This window comes from Protopterus annectens, chromosome 16.part0, assembly GCF_019279795.1.
Source record: "Protopterus annectens isolate FY-2018-M chromosome 16.part0, PAN1.0, whole genome shotgun sequence".
NCBI lineage: Eukaryota > Metazoa > Chordata > Ceratodontiformes > Protopteridae > Protopterus > Protopterus annectens.
The window spans coordinates 759,387,041-759,407,609 of NC_056750.1; the positions used below are offsets into that span (position 1 = coordinate 759,387,041).

At 37.8% G+C, this 20,569-nt stretch overlaps 1 long non-coding RNA gene across 1 annotated transcript in view; it reads right to left on the reverse strand.

The window, feature by feature from the left end:
• Positions 1-6,683: 6,683 nt before the first annotated feature.
• Positions 6,684-20,569, reverse strand: part of LOC122790347 — a 255,301-nt gene continuing 241,415 nt past the window's right edge. Inside the window, exon 3 of the long non-coding RNA XR_006363000.1 lies at positions 6,684-10,559. This is a non-coding gene — a long non-coding RNA (uncharacterized LOC122790347). The remainder of the gene's footprint in view (positions 10,560-20,569) is intronic.

Below are 20,569 nucleotides of genomic sequence, written 5' to 3' on the forward strand. Positions count from 1 at the left end.
CTACACATGAACCAAATCCAGCAACTCTTACACTCAATACCTTCCGCCAAAGCATCCACCTTAGATTGAAGGTAATTCTGATATTTTAACATGTGAAACTGACAATTCAAAGCTCTCATGGCTAGAGTGGAAGAAGTATACACTTTCTTTCCCCACCTATCCAAATTTATCAGTGGGGACAGGATTTTTAACCACAGAAGCTTTTGGAAATAGTTTCTGGTCCGCCCTAGGACTCTTAAACAAATATTTATGAGCCTATAATACCTATCAGGCTTAACAGGAGCAGGAGGCAAAGAGTCAGGGTTCAGGGAAGCCTCTGCAAAACATCTTCCACCACATTCAACACAGGAGGAATAGCTAAAGGCCTATGCTGGGGTAAAACAAGAACCCCATTTAAAGTGCTCCTCATGGAATGCAAAGTCTCTGAAAGGAATCATCCACATCAGAATCAGAATAGGTAGGATACTCCTGCAAATCTTCCACAGAAGATTCTGAAGCCTCAGAACACTGTTCAAAACTCTCAAACTCAGGTTCCACCCATAGAACCCCTAATCATAGTAATCAAATCTTCTGCCATCTTAAGCATATGTTTCTTAGGTACAGAACCCCACTGAAACTGAAGTAGGCCGGCAACAGAAGGAGAGGCCCTAACTACCGAAGAACAGTCACCTGAGAAGCCCCTCAGCCTGGCCTACCTCCTGAGAAGGCACATCCTGTAAGAGTATAGTTTCTGCCTGGGACCCATGGAAACTCCTGGCAAAACCTCCGGCTCCACTGAGCCTTCCAAAGAACCACTGCCAGTTCCTCAACCCTAGGCTTCACTGTTTCCCAAACACTAACCTGGCACAGTCTAACCTCCTCTTAATAGTATTGTTAAACCTAGCACAAGAGCTGCAACCAACAACTCAGGCCCTAAACAAGGTATACACAAGGTATGATAATCCCTATGAGGTATCTGTTTCACAAGAAATACAGTTATTCACTTTTTCTGACATCCGTAAAATACTGAGGCAAAAAACTGCTTCTGCATCAGACCCAGCCTTATATTCGGCCGACTGGGACTATACCCAATAGTCAGGACTGCAGCAATGGAAGACGAAGAACATCTGACAACAGTTCAACACTCGGCCCCAAAGTCTGTGGAACCGGTGATCAAACTTTGACTGAAAAGCTCGGAGCCGATGACCTGGGCTCTGACGTCTTCGATTCCTTCGAGGATTTGGATGTCTGGTCTGATGCATCCAGAGCCTCTTGAAAAGCAGGCTTCAAAAGCCCCCTGTCCATAACTTTCCTGCGCCTATCTGTCATGACCTTTCCACTGAAAGAATGACATATTGAGCAGTCTTCTTGCAGATGGAGAGGGCCAAGACAGTAGACGCAGGAACTATGATTGTCAGTCACAGACATCTTCTGCCCACATTGGCAGTGTTTAAAGCCAGACTTAGCTTTCTCAGACATGTCAAGTTAGGTACAGCAAATAGTGAAATAGCTAATATTATGTCCAGTCCAGTACATTTGTCTATTCCAGAAACAATTTTGTCAAATCCAGTAAATTAGTCAATCCAGTAGTTAATCCAAAGTTAAAGGGGTGGGGTAGGCCCCGAGGGAAAACTCTAATAAAGTATATAAAAATTATATACGGAACCAAGAAACCCTCAATACACTACTCACACACACACACACAGTCACTTAAGGAACAACTTTTTTAGAAAAAAATAGAAGAAATATAAGAAAATAACTAATCTTAGCTTGAGTTGGCCCAAGCTCATCAAATCTGATGCAAACGTTGCGGCGGCAAACTAGATCCAAGGTAAAGGCAGAGGGGGATTGTGGGAGTTAGGTTGGTCTTGAGCTTCTTCTCGATGCAGAGCTTGCCAAGCGGCTGACACGGAGCCAAGGATCGGCTCCAAACCCAGGTGTAAGAACAAACGGCGACATTGAACACTCACATTATGCATTACAATCCTCTACACAGCTTGACAAATGCACATTCACTGTAGTTAGCCATTGCTGGATTCAAACCTCCTACCAATTTATTTATACAGTCTAAAAAGCACAGTATCACCAATATGCTTGGCTACATAAGTCATACACCAAATGACATGCTGTTCATTTTTGAAAGTAGTATGTAACTTTCTGTTTCCAGAACTAGACATTTCCTGAGGATAATAGAAATTAATAAAGTAGCCCTCTGACAGGGAAAATACATCTCATAACTTTAGAAATTTTATATAAGTGGTGTTGTTAAAGATCGAATTATACAGACATACAGTCAAACTAGTCCACCAATACTGGATTTGAATCCCCTACCTGTTTAATTATACAATCAAGAGATCACAGTTTTAACAGCAAGTGCCGCAGAAGAAATCAAATGTTTATAGTGACAGAATGCACTTATGAAAGGATAACCTCATCAGTGTGTTACAGAGAACACATTTGTGGTAAAAGTGGGATAAACAGGATCAGACAGCACTCTGCCAGGTTAAAATCTTCCCCTATGTGAATGTTGATACAGCATATCTGGAAGGAAAGCTATACATACCAAACATTGAAGCTTCATGCACCCAGTTCACCACTTGTGTAACTAAACAGGAAGGAGGTTCAAATATCAATCTAGACAACACAGTATTAGCCACAAGTGCCACAGCAACATCTGTCTTTTATATAAAGAGAAAGGATAACCTCATGAGTGTGTTGCAGACAGCTCTCTCTGCACTTTTTTCCACAGATATGTCCAAAGTACATTCTTCTTTTTAGTGGAAATGGACACTGCACATCTGTTGTTCAGGATTTACTTGTCATGAGAACCATAAACACTAAACTTCATCTCTAATATTTGAATCACTATCTAGAGAACACACTATTAATTCTAAATTTTGTGGGAAAATTCTGACTATTAAGGGGAGAGGTTACATTTTCGACAAGATTTCCTCATCGGTGTGTTGCAGTGAAGATGTTTGTATTACAAGTGGGATAAAGTGCACAGGGATATGTGTCCAATATTAAATGCGTCTCCTGAGTGGAAGGGGACACATCACATCTGTTGTTGAGGCTTTACTTACCTGTCACTAGAACCACACATGCACACACACACACACACATAGTTTACCACTTTCATCTTCAAACCACCTACCTAAATAGTTACACCATCTACAGACCACAGTATGAATTGCAAGTACCACTGGAGAAGTCACACTTTAATGAAGTAAAATATAGATTTGTAAATATTACATCTTCACTGTTTGCTAGCTAATGTGCATCACATGTGTTAGGACAAATGCATGTGACTGTGGACAGGCCAGTGTAACTATAATGTCCTTGTCCCATGTAATTCTATACTTTTCATAACATCTATCAACAATCATTCGTGTACATTTCATTACTATGAGTGACAAGCACCTTTTTCAAACAAATGAAGTTTCAATGACAATCACAGTTGTAATACATGCATTGTCAAGCAAACATTCAACATGGTTTATACCAGGATAAGTGCATGCAAATACTAGACATTTATTGTGCACAATGTGCATTGGCAATACAAGCAGACACTTAATATGACATCGCATTTCTGAATAACAGTCATGAAATGTGTGAAAAAGGTTACATACCAATTTAACAAAGTTGCAAGTGCAACCATTGGAGTGAAGACATTAAGGGGAGAGGTTGCAGTTTTGGCAAGATTTACTCATCAATGTGTTGCAGCAAAGACATTTGTGTTAAAGTGGTCTGCTGTCACATCACTACACATTCTGTGGTAGTAAAGTGAGAGTTGCATAAAATTCTCAGTTTATTAGTCTCTCTGTGCCCTCATGGTCACTTATGGTCATGACATTTGGCTAGTTCTACTAATGATAGGAACACAAATACAACTGTAAGTAACATCCTTCACATGGTTGCTGGATTGACTATGTATAACAGACAGTTTAGCAATACAGAAGGATTTCTATAACTATCTCTGCTCGTCTCACATCAGAACAGCCACTACAGTTGCTTTGGTCATCTTTAGTGAGCGTTTGATCCCCAACTGCTTCCTACGTAAGATATGCCACAGAAGGACCCAGGAGTGAGGTCTAAGGACAGATATAAGATGCACATGAGAAATTATCTCTCTCAACTTGCCTGGATGTACCCATGAATCCTACAGGATGAGTTGACAGGTGCTGCTTGGAAAAGAGAAGTCTGTTCTGACCTGATCTGCTTTCTACCACAGTGATGCACAACATGACAAATTATATAAAAATGGACACATGGAGTTGGTCTCCTTTTACTGTTGTGGTGCTGCTGACAAGCAAATTTTATTATATTTTTACACTTTTTCTATTCAAACTTTGAGGCACTATTTGATTTTGGTGCATGAAGCTTCAATGTTAGATATGTATTGCTTTTTCTTCAAGTCAGATGTTTCTGCTCAACACTCAGTGATACCACCATTTCACTACTTTATAATTCATCTTTGATCTTGTCTACCTGTCCCTTATTGCCATATGGTCTTTATGTGTATCTCGTAATTCTTCTGCCTCCAAATCTAATTTTTTTGTTGTCAGATGGTACCTACATTTGTGCCTGATGTTGTGGACTGCCTTTAAACAATGTTGTCATGCAATATACTCCCCAGTGCCATATTATTGCTGTGAAATGGAAACAAGAGTGTAGGCAGCAAATGGGGGTCATTTGGTCACATCCATTATAACTGATCTAATAAACAAAGCACAAGTTAACAGAAACATTCTTTCCAATTGAGTATGCCTCAATGTCTCAGACTTCTGCACGTTTAATTTATTTAGTGATTCACTGGTAAAGAGTTAGGGGGGAAAATATAATCAACACATCTTCATTACAGCTATTTATGGAGTATGATTTTCATGTTATAAGATATTCATAGCAAAGTATGGCTAATGTTCAAAATTATGTGTGATGTAAATGCACTGTCAAATTATTCCTGAACTGGAAGGAGTGAGAAATATATAAATTAGTAAAATGATACTATTATGGTCTGAATTCTATTAGCTACTCCAGGACAGTCTGTACTGTACAGTGATGTTACACCATTGTTTATAAGTTTGACTTGCTTGCCAGTACATAGCTCAGTTAAATGTTTACATTTAAGCAGAAAGCAACAAAATAAAGGTTCAAAGACATTACTTTACTTTATTCCTTATCATAGTACAGGCAGCTGGCAAGAATTTTTACCTCTGTTTAACAAAATAAAGGAAAAGAGATACTGCAACTACTTTACTTTGTTCAGATCAGACCCTTACCATTCTTTTATCAATGCTATCCATGCTTTCTGCCTTGAATGCTTCCTCATATGAAGCAATGTATCAAATAAGATGGTGGGCATTCACTAAAATCATTTTAATAAGAACAATGCTAAGTTGCAAATTAAAACAATGTAGTTACAATAAAACTTAAATCCAGGAAATCTCCACACACCATAATGAAGTTGAAGGCTATGAATTCACTTTATCAGTGAGATTAAAAGGTGACAGCAGTAAAACATGGGGGCTCTACATAGGACATTTGTGGTACATAAAGTATAATGCTTTCTCTAACCGTCTGTTAGCTTTGATATTCTCAGTCCGCTTCCAAATTTGTATTTCTCACTTGCCTTCAACAGTGCTTAATCTTTGCATTTTATTTCAAACAAAGGCAAATACATGCTGGTTTATACTGATCTCATAATAAACAGACATGATTTCCCTCATTTCAGTGGGGTGTCAGTAACAGTTTCAAATGCAGCACACTGTGGTATATTATACCATGCAAGATGGTTATAAACGGAATATTGCAAAATAATGCTTATATTGCCAAATATCAAAAAATTAATGGAATATACAATCATGAACTGATTCAACAATTACACATTTTCATCTGATACAAGAGAAACATTCTTGTTTCAGTCTTTTGAAAAAAAAATCTGTATAGCCCTGTTTTGCAGACTGTTGGGTATATCTAGTTTTACTATATTGCACCATGTGCCATAAGGTCAGCCAAATTTGGGTCAGTTTCTGGCTAGGTTTACTGTCAAATGGAAGACTAGGAGAATGAGTTTATCACAGTAATGTCTGAGGAATTTCAAGCAGTGATAAAATCCTTCAGGAACAGTATCAATAGGAACAGATATGCTCCCAATAGGATAATGATGGCAAACCTATGACACACTTGTCAAGGTGACACATGCCACAACATTTTGGGTGACAAACCAATGATCAACACTTGAGTTACCAAAGACACTACTTTTACATCCAGTGCTCATGTGAAGTGCACTGAATTATTTTGTGTCATGAGCTTTGGACACGCCAAACCCAAAAGGTTCACCATCACTGTGATAGGATATCTAAATATTTACCAAAGAATATTCAGATGTAGGAGGATTTCCAGGGGAGTATGAGATGACCAAAGCTAACAGAAATAAGTCGACAAAGTGACACAATTGAGTCTAAAAATTAATATACACCAAAAAAAAATTGTCATATACACTTCCAGCCCTCCTTAATGTACATTACATGATCTTTGTAAGACTGTTCGCAATATTGATTCAAAAAAGATAAATATGATGAATCCACTACAGGAAGATCACAGTTAATACATTTCATCTTGTATTTCTACTTGGTCAAGAAACATCAGGGTCAATGCTAGACAGCTGATACTACCATGCTGGACTTGCATAAATCCTTTTACACTGTGCTTTATTGAGATTCAGGAAGGAAGAAGGTACAGAATAAGTAATGAATAAAGGGCTGACTGACGTGGTGAATGTTAAGTAGAGTTTAAAAGTAGTACATCAGGTGGTACTTAGATGTTGGACACAAAGCTTGATTATTGCAGTTACTTTCAAGGCAAGATAAATGTTTATTACAAAAAATGTCACAATGTGAAAGTTAGAAGCTGAAGATAACTTCTTCCTGAAGACAAAAAAAAATTACACTTGAAGTTTAAAACTGCATCCTTTTTCCTAGCAGGACATGCTACAGGAAAAGATGTGAACTATTGAGATGCAATGTGGCTGATTGCTTTGATAAGTCAAGGATGGGATATAATACTCCACGTATGCACTAAGATGAAAGCTCAGATGGACATCTTTAATCCAGTGGGGTAAATTTGGATATCTCAAGAAAATTAAACATGTTTTTTTATGGTTGCAGGAACAGTTTGTCAGGTAAATCAGAAATTTTAAAGATGAGAGAGAGGCTGGAATGTACTGCAAGCAGATAAATTACTTAATTCATTCTCCAGTTACCTCCTTAACCCATTTCATGGTAACACACCAACTAGATCTGGTCTCAGTACTCATTGGGCACAAGACAAGGGATCTACTTAATAATGGTATCCCAGCTCACCACAGGATACATGTAGTAGCTCACTCTCACAAAGCTTGCATACATAAAGGAAATATGAAGTAATGACAATTCTCATACAGCATATGTTCAGGATGCAGAAAGAAACCAGAATTCCAAATCTACATATACATAGAACATTCAGACACCAGAGAGGAAGTTTGACAGTCAGAATATAAAATAGATTATGAACAGCTTTGATGCAGCAATTCTATCCTGTTATGACTGGTCACTTTTATAAGGAGTTGTCTTTCTTCAGGTACAATGTGAAGGGCATTGCAATGTAAAGAAAATGGAGCAGTACATGCTATATGATATGCACAGTAGTACAATATGAAGGCATGCTCATTTTAAGAAGGCAGCTGCTTAGGCTAGTAGGAGTTAAATACACAACTAAAAAGAACAGATAGTCCACTTAGCTGATCTTTTTTTAGTAATGTTAATTGCATCTGTGCCTGTTTCATCTGCTCTGCAAAAAGGACTTATGAAAGTTAAACGTTTATAAAAGCTGGAGAAAGTCTAAAATGAAAACACTGTGGTTCTCGACATCTTTTAGGTAAGCCTACAGGTAACTTTATAGATAGTGGCTCTAATGCTGTGGAGTAACAAAGTGCTGCTATTTGCTAAGCAGTCAACAACGTATTTTAATAACAGCATTGAGTTTGCATGTGTTATTTGGTGCATGTGTTTCTAAGTCTGACTACATTGCTAACTGACATACTTGGCTAGTTTGTTCCATGTACGTACTAGTCAGTCTAAATGTAGTGACAGATTAAACAAAGATTTTTTTATTTCTTTTTATTACCTGAGGCTTTCCTGAGAAGTAGCTAATGGTAATTAGCCATGTTACCTCCCACAGAAATGCCTACAGTAATTAATTTACAATGCTAAGCGATTCAGAGAATTGCTCGGCTATGTAAAATTAAAATGACTGGCCATGATAGCTCTGCCAAAACTATGCTGTCCCCCCCATTATAGTTAAAGGAAGGGAACACTTTGCAAGTAAGCTTAGGGAAGTTCATCAGAGTAGTACTTATGGAGTGTGTGCCTGTGTACGCACTCATGTCTATTAATGTCTGCTTAGGTTTGGTAGAGTGAATGTGAGGTTCCTATGTCAATGTGATGTATGGGCTGCCAGTGGAAATTGCCTAAAGTACTGCTTAGCTCTGTCAGTCATTACACCTGATTCAGAGACATGCAAATTAAATGACAAGTTCTTTCTCATTGCAGGTAAATATCTCTGAATTGCATTTTCCATGGTTGTGTGCACTGCAGCTATTTGCAGTACGCAGTTTATGAAGCTCTTGTTTTATGAAACTTTATGACATCCATGTATCTGAATCTCAGCCACATAATACACAACAGCAATATAATGCATTAGTTATACAACTCAAACTATATTTCGATTTATCATTCATGAGGCTGTAAATTATCCAGTGAGAATAAAGCTAGTATATAATATTGAGGATTTTATTTTAGTTATTAAAGAAATGACTGTTTTATAAGGGCTACATTGGTATTACCTATGACAGAAATATCAGTGCCAATGTTCTAAGCATACTGTTATAATATATTTAAAAAAACAGAGAACAGCTGATTCATAAATAAATGAACCACACTTAAGAAATTACAACAAACATTATCATCCAACAGACTGGCTGCTAATGCTAATTAATTTATTAGACAACTTCATCTTTTATATAAATGCATACTTCTTATTCCAGTTTCTGGATAGAAACTGGCATTTATAGTTATTTTAAAGCAAAATCGATGGGCCACAATTCTGTTGAATTTCTTTAATACACAATAACTGTGGCCATCAAATGTTCATATTTATTTACTTAAGCTACAGTTTTTTTTTTTTTTTGGTTTTTCGGAATAGCTCTTCTTCATTTCTATATTAAGAAATGTGAACAGAGAACATTTTGGAAAATAAGAAACTACATTGGAGCATGCAACAATAATGCTAAAAGGAAGACAGTTCCAGAAATGAAAATGAACAGGTCCATGGGAAGAATTAAGACCACAGAAGAAGAAATGTAGCCTACAAAGATGTACCCTACAAAGATGCACATACAATAACAGAAGAGACATATATAGGTAGCAGATAAGAAATTTCTTAAGATCCTAAATAGCCTTGCCCCTCTCCAATTAAAAAGGATCAAGTCAAAACATGCTATTTGTCTTACCAAGTCCACAAAACAAATTATGTCTTCTAGGGGCAAAGCATGGAAAGCCTGACCAAAAAAAAAAATTCCCTGCCCAACCTCACTCTTTATAAACAAATCGGCAATCAGGCTAAACGCCTAGTCAACAAAAACAAAAAAGAATACTTCTAAACTATCCATGACCAACACAGGCTTAACCATAACAGTTTCTGGGGAGCAATAAACACCCCTCTCCACCCTGAAACTAACAACCCATGTCCACACCCCAAGAAAAACCCTCTGAGATAGCCTCCCTCTAACTTGCACTTCATAGATACCATTCAGAAACTGGCTACCACCTTTCCAACTATAACAACTAACCAAACAGGAACTCCACCTGTACACTCTTCTATGCCTCTACCTGCTTTCACACCAACACCCATACCCACACCTCCACTATCAAAATGCTCCTTTACAAACTCAAACCCTGCTCCAATACCTCTGACAACTTACCTGCTGAATACCTGCCACTCTCAAGACTCCTCCCTTGCTTATCTTATTAGCATCCTCCTCAATAGGTCTATTCAGGAATCCTATATACCTGATATCTGGAAAAGTGCTTTCATTCTTCCACTTCATAAAGGTGGCAACAACTTTGATATCTCTAACTTCTGTCCTACTGCTATCCTCTCCCCAGTCTCCAAAATACGAGAGAAATGTATTCACACTCAGCTATGAGTGCCACAACCATAGAGCGAGGGGGAAGGGGTGCCCCCCCCCCCCACACTTTTGAGGAAACTGTATATTCCTAGCTTCCTGGCATCTTTAGTTTAAACTTTCTGCTGACATCAGCAGACATGCCATTTAAGCTGCAAGGGTAGTATGTTCTGGAGGGGGCAGGTTACACATGGATTCCAAGCTTTTACAGTAAAGGAAGTGTGAGCTCTCCAAGAAGTAGTGATCCATTTAGTGTTTTGAGCAAAGGTAGGTGTGTGAGCTGCCGTCCAGGAAGGAGCAATCCATTTTCTGTTTACAGCCATCTGGGAAGAAGCAATCAATTTTCTTTTACAGCCACCTGGAAAGAAGCAATGTTAAAATTAACTGGAAATATCCCAGAATGCTAACATGAAATATAGGCAACTTATTCTTTTCTATTTTGTAAGATATATACATATATTAACAAAAGTCCTATTCTAATACTTACACATATCAGCAAACATTATAATCTAATAACTTGTTATAAATGTGCCTCACAGAATGTAATATATATATATATATACACATATATATATATATATATATATATATATACACATATATATATATTGCTATAACGTATGTTTACTATAAAGCGTTTTTTCCAATGCATCAAAGCATCAAAATCAAATGTTAATTGTTAATGTCATATGCAGACTTTTTTGTTATATATTTTGACATACTACTAAAATTGTTTGTGATTAAGTAGATTAGACAGTAGGATGCAAGTTGTTTTTTTTTTTTTTTTTTTTTAGAAGAAAAAAGCTTTGTGGACAAGTAGAATTGGATTCTGGATGCTTCCTTCCTAGGGATAAACAAAAGATTAATTAAAAACATTTTTATGAAAGTCTGGTTTATATATGAAGTAACATTATTTATTAATGATTGTGAATAAATGCTTTATTCCATTGGTGTTTTTAAATCATGTGCTTCTTGGTCATATTGCATTTAAATGGTTTCTGTGAGTTATTTCATGTTTTGTGATGAAGCCTCATTAAGTATAAAAGAAAAGAAAAATGTAAAACAATTAGTCTAGTCATGGCACCTTTATTAAAGTGTTTTTTATTTATAGTTTTTATTGTTGATTTAGTACAATTGTAGTTTCAAGGCTCAACTTCCTTTGTACAGCAAATAAACTGCCTGGAAGTTCCTGATTAGTGGTCTCATCCACACCTCAGTCTTTAGTCTCGGATGTAAAATTCACGTTGAACTGAGAATGGTTAGCACTCATTGATGTATGCTGTTTTTAGTTTTATTTTTAGCTGCTATTTAATCTAATAGGTTTGTCTACTTTACAACAAAAGTTAAGAATGACTCCACATTTGCTTGTCATTGCACATAAACTTCATCACTCCCAGTTGAAATGTTACTGAAGGAGTCAGAGGCAGCTAAGAAAAGCCAAGTGACACTGCCTGTCTCTTACTTTTTTACTCCATTATGGGATGGAACAGAATATGGACTAATATACTATGCACTTGCTGATGTGATGGTGTGGACAGTTTGATGAAGCATCTACAGTACTTATACTGACAGGCAGTAGATGCATACAAGAAAAGTGCTGATTTGAAACAAATGTAGCAACTTAAAGAAGACTGTAAATCACTAATAAAAATAAAATGCATAACAGTAGAAATTGGACTGGGTATGTTCTCATAGGTTCATACTAGGCTATCTGCCCTAGGGCATTTACAAGCCTAGCCAGAGTGTGTTTGGCTTTCGCCACCCATTTTAAATTAATTTTGCTATGCCCTTTTTCCAGGTTAGTATACTGTGCCTCTGTCTAACAGTGATACAGAAGTGATACCCAGGGTAAACCTACAATCTCACATCCACTCATCAAGATTCCTCTTGAAGAGTCAATGAGGGACTCTGCCTAACCTGAACTGGGATTTTATTCCAGAGTGAAAGGAGCCTCTGGGTTATTAATCTGTCCCTCCAGCATGTCCTATTTATTTCAGCACTGAGGTTCAAGTCTCTCGAGCACATAGCTCGATGGGATTTGGATTTTCTGAGGTGCAGCATGTCCATTAATTCCAGGTTGGACATGGCTTTATACATCAGGCACAGATCGCCTCTGAGCAGACGGTATGCCAGAGAGTAGAGCTGGAGTTTCTTTAACCGGGCATCATATGGCATCTGTTTGAGCCCTTTGATCCCCTTGGTGAGGTACTTTTGGGGTCTTTCCAGTTGCTGGAGGTGTCTGGTATGGAACATCCCAAAAGAGGCATTGTACTCAATTATGGGCCTGATGAGGGATGAGTAAAGAGGCACGATGACCTCCCCTGATCTAGATGTGAATCCCTCCATGATTAGGTGGGCTATATAAAATATTTTTCTAACCACTTTGGCCACGTAGTTCTCAAATGAGAGATTGCTATCAACTTGGGTCCCCAGGTCCCTAATTACTTCTTCTGTACTTAATGGATTACCACCTATGTGGTAATTTGTGGGCACTTTGTTTTTGCCAAAGGGGATGACTCGTGTGCCCAGATGCACCTGACAGAATATGCAGGTAAAAAAAGATGGAGAGGGGATTTGTATATTTCTGTTTGCTGGCTGAAAGTGTCCAAATGGAAGGATCTCATTTTCAATGGAGCCCTGAAAATAAAACTTCTACCATGCACAAAACAGCACCATAAACAGGAACCAACACTGTGAATAAAAAAAGTGAAAAGTAAATTAAAAACACATTAGTTAGGAATACTAATAAAAAATGGAATAAACATGCCATAGTAGTATAAATAATAAAGTTACTTTACTGCACATTTGTAGTACTTGACTAGGTATAACATACACCTCCAAGTGAACCTATGTTGTGGTAGTAAATGGTTTTAAAAATGTGCCCGTTTTAGATCAAGTGCCCCTCTCACACCCCCAAGTCTTCAACAGCTTCTGGCACCTCTGCACTCAGTTCCTCAATCACCAGACCCAGCACAAAATCCTCTCCTCCACTCAACATGGCTTTAGGCCGCAGACATAGTACCAACACTGCCCTCATATCCTTCAACACAGTCAGGAACCAACATCTCTAGCTCTACTTAGTCTCTACACTCGTCCTGGACTTATCAAAAGCTTTTAACACCATTTCCCACTCCCTCCTGCTTACTAAGCTCTCTGATCTTGGATCATCTCCCTCTAAATTACAATGGTTTAATAACTATCTCAGTAATAGGCAGCAGTCTACCAAGTGGCAACAGTATTCCTCACCTTTCATGACTACAAATACAGGTGTTCGTCAAGGCTCAATACTAGGGCCTGTCTTATTCAATATATTTGTCAACAGCTTCCACTTTACTCTTACCCAAAGCACTGTTATACCATATGCAGATGACTACGCTATTTTCCACTCTGCTAAATCTGTCCATATACTACAGAAGCTCACCCAAGAAGTATTTAGTTCCACCGAAACCAGATGTCCCAGAACCATCTCTCTCTCATCCCCAGAAAAACAAAACTTTTAATATTTAACCTGACAAAATCTATCACAATTGACAAACCACTATTCTCCATTCATTCCCAAAACACAAACAGAGATTACGTTCCCCAGTACCTAATTACTAGGTGTCACCATTGATGACAAGTTAACCTTCTACCTTCACATCCACAACATCAAAAAAACTCACCAAAAACTAGGTGTCCTGTATAGGCACAACTATTTTCTTAGCCTATTTTCTTAGCCTCTCCACAAAAAAAAGCTGTAGCTAATCTTTCCGGCTTCCAACTCTTTTATATGGCACTCCTATTCTTACCAATCTACAGACCTACTTGAGGACAAAACTAGACTCTTGTTACAACAAAGTTGCTAAATTTCTACAAATGCAAATTTTCTACCCACCACTATTCTAAACTGGCTAGAATCGCCTAACTACCTTACTTTTCTACAATTAACTACAGCCCACAAGCTCATCTACCACCCTGACACCTGCCCTTCCCTCTCCTGCATACTGACTATGTACCACGCTACTCGACACCTAAGATCTAAAAACAAAATTTTACTGTCTATAGAGAAAACTAAGCTTTCAGCTGGCCAAATGCTGTATTCCTTTACTGTTGCTAAGGCATGCAATAATCTCACCCTTCTCTCAGAACTATCAGCAATCCTACCTCCTTTAAAAAATCCGTCAAACTATATCTTTCCTCTCACTGATTATGCTCCTGTACCCCTATTCACAACTCCACCTCATAACTTCTCTCCCTGGTGATTTCACCCCAATACATTTCTAGCACTACCACTTCCTCCCCTTTCTGCCTTCCTGTCACTTTAGCCTCACTTTTCTTCCTGTCACTTTAGCCTCACTTTTTCTTTAGCGACAATTTTCTTTCCTTAGAAGTCATCCTTCCCTTACTCTGCACTTATTCCTTCTGCTATGTACCTTGCAGATTTATTTAATATTGAGTTACTTGAATATATGCCTTTTATTTCTTTCTTTTTTTTTACATTCAAGATAAATGTATTAATCATTATTCCTTGTTATATGTTATGCTTTTATAGATCTTTGTATGTAATTACTGTGGAGCTTTTCTCCCCAAGCCTCGACTAAAAATGGCCTCATTCTAGACCCAGTGACTTTCCTGGTCAACAAATTAAATAAATAGATAACTAAATGAAAATAGGCTGAATGACACGTTTATGAAACAACATCTTCCCATAGGTGATTGCCCATCCTTTCAACTATGAAGAGCCTTAATTAGTTTCCTTTATTATGCCATTAGGTTCAGTCCAAAAATGGGGTTACAGTTTTGCGTATTCATTACTTGTAACTATACCGGAGTGCTCTTTACAGCATCATTCTCTAATAATTCCTTGAGGTACTATCCAATCATTAATACTCTCACAGCTATAGCCTACACCTTGCACTTGGAACCCAGCTGATTTTAAGACCCAGTTATTTTTGCTTCAGTATTAGGTGATCCCATATCTTCCACTTTTATTGAAATTTTCTTTGTTATCTTATATGATTCTGTGTTCCACATCCCTAATGTCTTCCATCATCTTTATAGCTTTTCCAATTGAAAGGATACTCTTAGTTTTCCATTTTCTAATAACTTCTTTGATTACTAACAATAGAGGAGATAGTAGGTAGAGTGCATTTTAAACCAGGCTCTCCTTGTCTGAGGGATCTTCTAAGTAATCATTTCCTGTTACCTGCCACTTAGCCTTAGATAATGCATAACTCCTCTACTCCCTAAGTTCTACCAGTTTGTTGCATTCCCAAAACAGGTTTCCATTCCCAAGTTGTGTTAAGTCAGACATCTCCATTAGGTCTTTTGAACAATAACAACATATGATACACTCTATATGGGGTATAGAAATCTTTGTGTAAATACTTCCAAATAAATATTCAGAATTCCTTAACTGTTATTTTTTCAATCCTTCCCATAAATACCCCACAACTTTCATCCAGATTACATACTTTCAAAGATGTTTCCCCATCACACAATCCATTTTTGATTGGCTTTCTGGCCCCTTTACTGCATTATATATTATACTTACTAATTGTTTTGTTTGGGACTCTTGTGTTCTTGCTTCTATTATTAATTCAAACATTTTAGGTCAATCATTCATTTTTTTTTTTTTTTTGAGTGTCTTGTCATATTTTGCCAGAATCATTAGGATTCCTTGGTATTGTAACCAGTCTAAAGCTCCTAAGTCATTCTGAGTACTTAACTGTTGCCAGGTTATCAGATATGGCCCAGATCTTAATTGTTCCCAATATTTCACTTTCCTTTTTTTTCCCACCATCTGTCGAAAATTACAGTTTATACTTCATACTTTGGAGTACCTAATCCTTTGGGGCATAACTCAAAGCCCCAAAATGTTTTACATCCATGTTTAAACACTTCTTCTAACGCTGGCTTTATTTCTTTAAATGCATCTGGGAGTTCCCTATTTTTTTTTGCAGGAACCACCACAACCCTAACTCACCTCTGTCTCTATTGCTAACCATTTGACAGAATCACGGACTTCCTTTTTGAATTATATGCCAAGTGCTTCAACATGTAAAATATCTTTGTGTAGCATTGCAATAGTCCTCTAAATTTCGTGCACTAAGACATCCTTTTGTTATTGAATTCCATTCTCACCTTACCCTAGCTTACCTGCCTATATGTATTATCCCACTAATCTACTTATCTTCTGCCATTTCCCTTTGTCATATCTCCTTACAAAAGCCTGAATGAGATATAAAGGCACTATGAGCATCTTAACTTGGTACAGACTGACTTAGGCCTTAGATCAACTCTATCTCCATCTCTGTATCATAAGCCAAATCCATCCCATCATATCCTTCCAGGTTTATTTAGGACTGTCCTCCACCCTTTATAACAGCCACACTCCTATCTACTCTTGTAATGCTACCATGCATTTGGGTAATTTTGCACAAGTTTATTTGCCAGCACATAGTTAAAGCATGGTGTCTTTATCTTATCTTCATTTATTTTATAAACTGCCAATTCCGTATAGTCTCCCATAAGTTCAAGTAAGGGATATTTTGCTCTTGTTCAGTCAAATACAATTGCATAATGTGCAAACACTTAATTTTTGATCTTTGTTATTCCCCCTCCACCCCAATAATTTGGATTGCCTTATCATCTGGCAAAGGCTTGAGTTAGCTAAAAACACTAGAATCCCTGTTTGGTGCCCATTTTCAAATTTTTACCTCTGGAGACAGCCTACCATTAGTTATCAACCTGGATGCCAAGTTCAGATACATTTTTTGCAACACATGTCATATCGGTGGGAAATTCATAATTTTTTTAATACCAGCCATAGATAATCACAATGCACCCTATCGAATGCTTTTCACTGTCCATCCCTGCTCTTTCAGCCTCCCTCTGTATCATATTGGTCAAAAGGATATTTTCAAGCATCTGTCTACCTTTAACAAATCTACACTGATCAAGATATATTAATTTATGGAGCAGCCTAGCTGTTGTATTTGCTAAAATTGTTGCAAGCAGTTTGTAATCAACATTTAACACCACTATTGATTTATAAGATCCTGAGTTCCTTGGTACTTATCCTCTTTATTCTTTAAGTTTAATGATTTTTGCATACGTTGGCTACTATTTTTCTCTGTCATTAGTGCATTAAATAATCTAACCCAGATTGGTACAAGATCTTACTACATCCCCAGCCATACTTTTATTACTGTTCACTTCCTGGTAACTTGCCATCTGGCAATTTTTTTTTAACTGTACTATGTCATTTCCTATTCTAGGGCAGCTGGGAGAAACATTACATCATCCTCAGTCAGCTTCTAGAGTTCTAAGTCCTCCAAGTAAGCCTCTCCTGCAGCTCAACTATTATTCACTTTTTCCATTTGTACAGGTTCCCAAATTCAGCAAATACCTTACTGATAGGCCGTGGTTCCATTGCTACTTCTCCCTTTTTAGGATCTTTCACTTTCAAAATAGCCCTTTCAGCTTTATGCAGCCATAATCTTCCTGCTGACCACTTGTCTAATCTAGAGGGTATTTTGAAAGTACCTGGCTTGAAGGGCATGCTTCTTCCTCTCCATTACCTTATCTAGCTGTCTACTCCATTTCAATTTATAGTCTCGTAATAGGTTGGCTTTTTCAGCTTCTGTTAATTGCCCTCGCTTATTTTCCATAGTGTTAATTGGTCGTACTGTTGTCTTCTATTTTACAGATTTGAAACCACCTTGCATTTTCCTTATGCCCAAGAAAGTTTATTAAACTGTTTTTGCACTTTTCACACCCTTTTACAATATCTTCCATCTCTACTGGAAGTAATCATTGAATCCATCGACAATGTAGATACCCTTCTGATCAGACAAATGGTTGGTGTCAGAGTCATTGCCTAAAACTACATGTGAAAAAAATGCATCATCATACCTTTTGGGAAGTCAAATACCCATGCAAACTACAACATCAATAGCATACCACTAAGAATAGATTCAGAGGTGAAAGATCTACATACACAAATAGTAGCCTAAACTTTGACCACCATGTGTCTACAGTGATGAGGAAGACCTTTTTATGTGACAACTTATAAGTAAAAGTATAGCATCCCGATACAAGCAAATTATAGCCCTGCTGTACTTGGCCTTCATTAGGCCAATAATCAAGTACAGTATAATCAGGTACAGCGCACCATTTGGTATGTACGTGACTAAGCACTTACAGCAGCTGGAGACACCTCCCGTGTTCCTCACAAAGAAAATACAGGGTTTAGCAAGATTTTTATTTATTTAACATTTGTTTACTGAGAAAGTCCAACTTGGAACTGACCCATTTTCAGTGGAGGCCTGGGGAGAAATGCTCTAGATGCATGTGTCTAATGTGAGAAGAAACCAGAACACCAGGAGAAAACCCACACGGGTGCAGAGAGGACATGCAGACTCTGCACAGAAAGTACCCCAGCTGAGAATCGAACAAAATAACCTATTGCTGTGAGGAGAAAACACTGCACCAGCCAAGATGAACTATGTAGACAGACGAAAAGCCCTATTTACTCTGTGATGTACTGACTACTAAGGGGTGACCTATACCTGAACTACAGGGCACTCACAAATTCAGCCTTGATTGAGCTGCTACACATCCACAAGTAAAACAGAACAGTCACCTGATCTACGTATCTAAACTTTGTCAGCAACTCAAACAAAATACACTGGAGAGACAGATGTGTGCTTCAGATTGTCCCTTCTTTGAAACAGGCTTCCTGTTCACATTAAGTAGAGCCCCTTCCCTCACCCTTTTCAAATACTGTTTGAATCAATAGATGAGGAATAGCAAATTCACACCTGGGGTAGTGCCTGTGTCCCTTATGGAGACGGACAGTTTGTGAGATACTCAATGCACAGGCACAGATCCATGCCAGCCTCTTCCCCTTAGGGGCCATATGTAGGATAAAATTAGGGTACATTGGCTATGCTTGTAAGTGCCCTTAAGCCATTAGCCTACTAACCTCCAATACAACTGTGAACATTAACTGCTCTTTTTTTTTCCTTTTAGTGTCTGGTGTACACCAGTAGCAATCTGCCATCCCATTCCTTTCCAGAGAAATATTTGATGGTTCACTTTTACCTATTTCAACCACTGTATAATCCAACATTAGTCTAAGTCATTAATTGTCAAATTAAATATTCATGCTCCGCAAAAACATAAAACCTATCCAGTCTTGATTAACTGCCATGTGTTCCTGAACAGATGGTAAACTCACTAGGAACTATATTCCCTTGCCCAACATTTACCGAACCAAAGGATTTACATATTCTGTTGAAAACTCTACCTTCTTTTAATATTTGAGATGTTCTATGACCACTACTAATGTCCTTTGCTTCTGTTATGTTTCAGTTTCCACACTTTCGTCAATATGATTTCAATTTCCTCCTTTTTTGCCTCTGTCAGTATGTAAATATTACCAATTGTAACTCATCATTTGCCAAGTTACCCGAGAGTAAAAATGTTCCTTCCTTTGTTCTCAACCATTAAGTTTATCCTCCACTTTAGTGTAATAATGTCTCACTCTTCCTTCCCAGATATGCTTCTCCAAAAGTATATTTTCCTGCTACGTCATCTAAGTAACAGTGGACTTTCTTCATATCAAAATGTGTTTCTTGTAAGAGCACAATCAAACATATATTCTAGAACACTTACTGTTTAGTCTTAAGTTCCTGTCCCATCTTCATTTTGCTCTCAGCCTTAACTCCTCAGTTAATGCTGTCTCCACAATTTTGATTTGACTCATCAACTTTTCCCACAGCTGCTCCTCTTCATTATTTCAACCTTGTTACCCCTTTGCATCATGCCTGTCAGTATTATCCACCATGGTGTTGCACCCCCCATTTGCATCATGCCTGTCAGTATTATCCACCATGGTGTTGCACCCCCCCCCACAATCATTGTTCAACTTTAGGTAAATATAAAATTACTCAGTCTCAAAAACTCACCCTTTTGAAAATGCTTTCTAAAACATCACTAAAAGCAAAACCATGTACAGTTCATAATACACAAATGTATCACTAGTCTTCTCCCTTCGCAAAGGAAAACGGAGAGCATTTAGTAGTGGGCTCCTTGTTTACCTAGTAAAACATAAAATAATTATACCGGAACCACGGGGTGAGTAAACAAAATAAAACACTGTGTATTCAGAAGAAATTTACAGTCAAACTGCTTCCTCAGGCTTATGGACAAGACAGTTCCTATAGTATTGTACTTGTGAATAAACTGTTGTTCTGTTAGATTTATTTTACATTGTTTTACTTAAGTAATCCAGGACCTTTGCTTTTATTGTCCTTGTTTACCTACCCCACTGCCTACCCCAGTGCCCCCCCACTGACTTCACCTGTTATCAAACATAGAGTG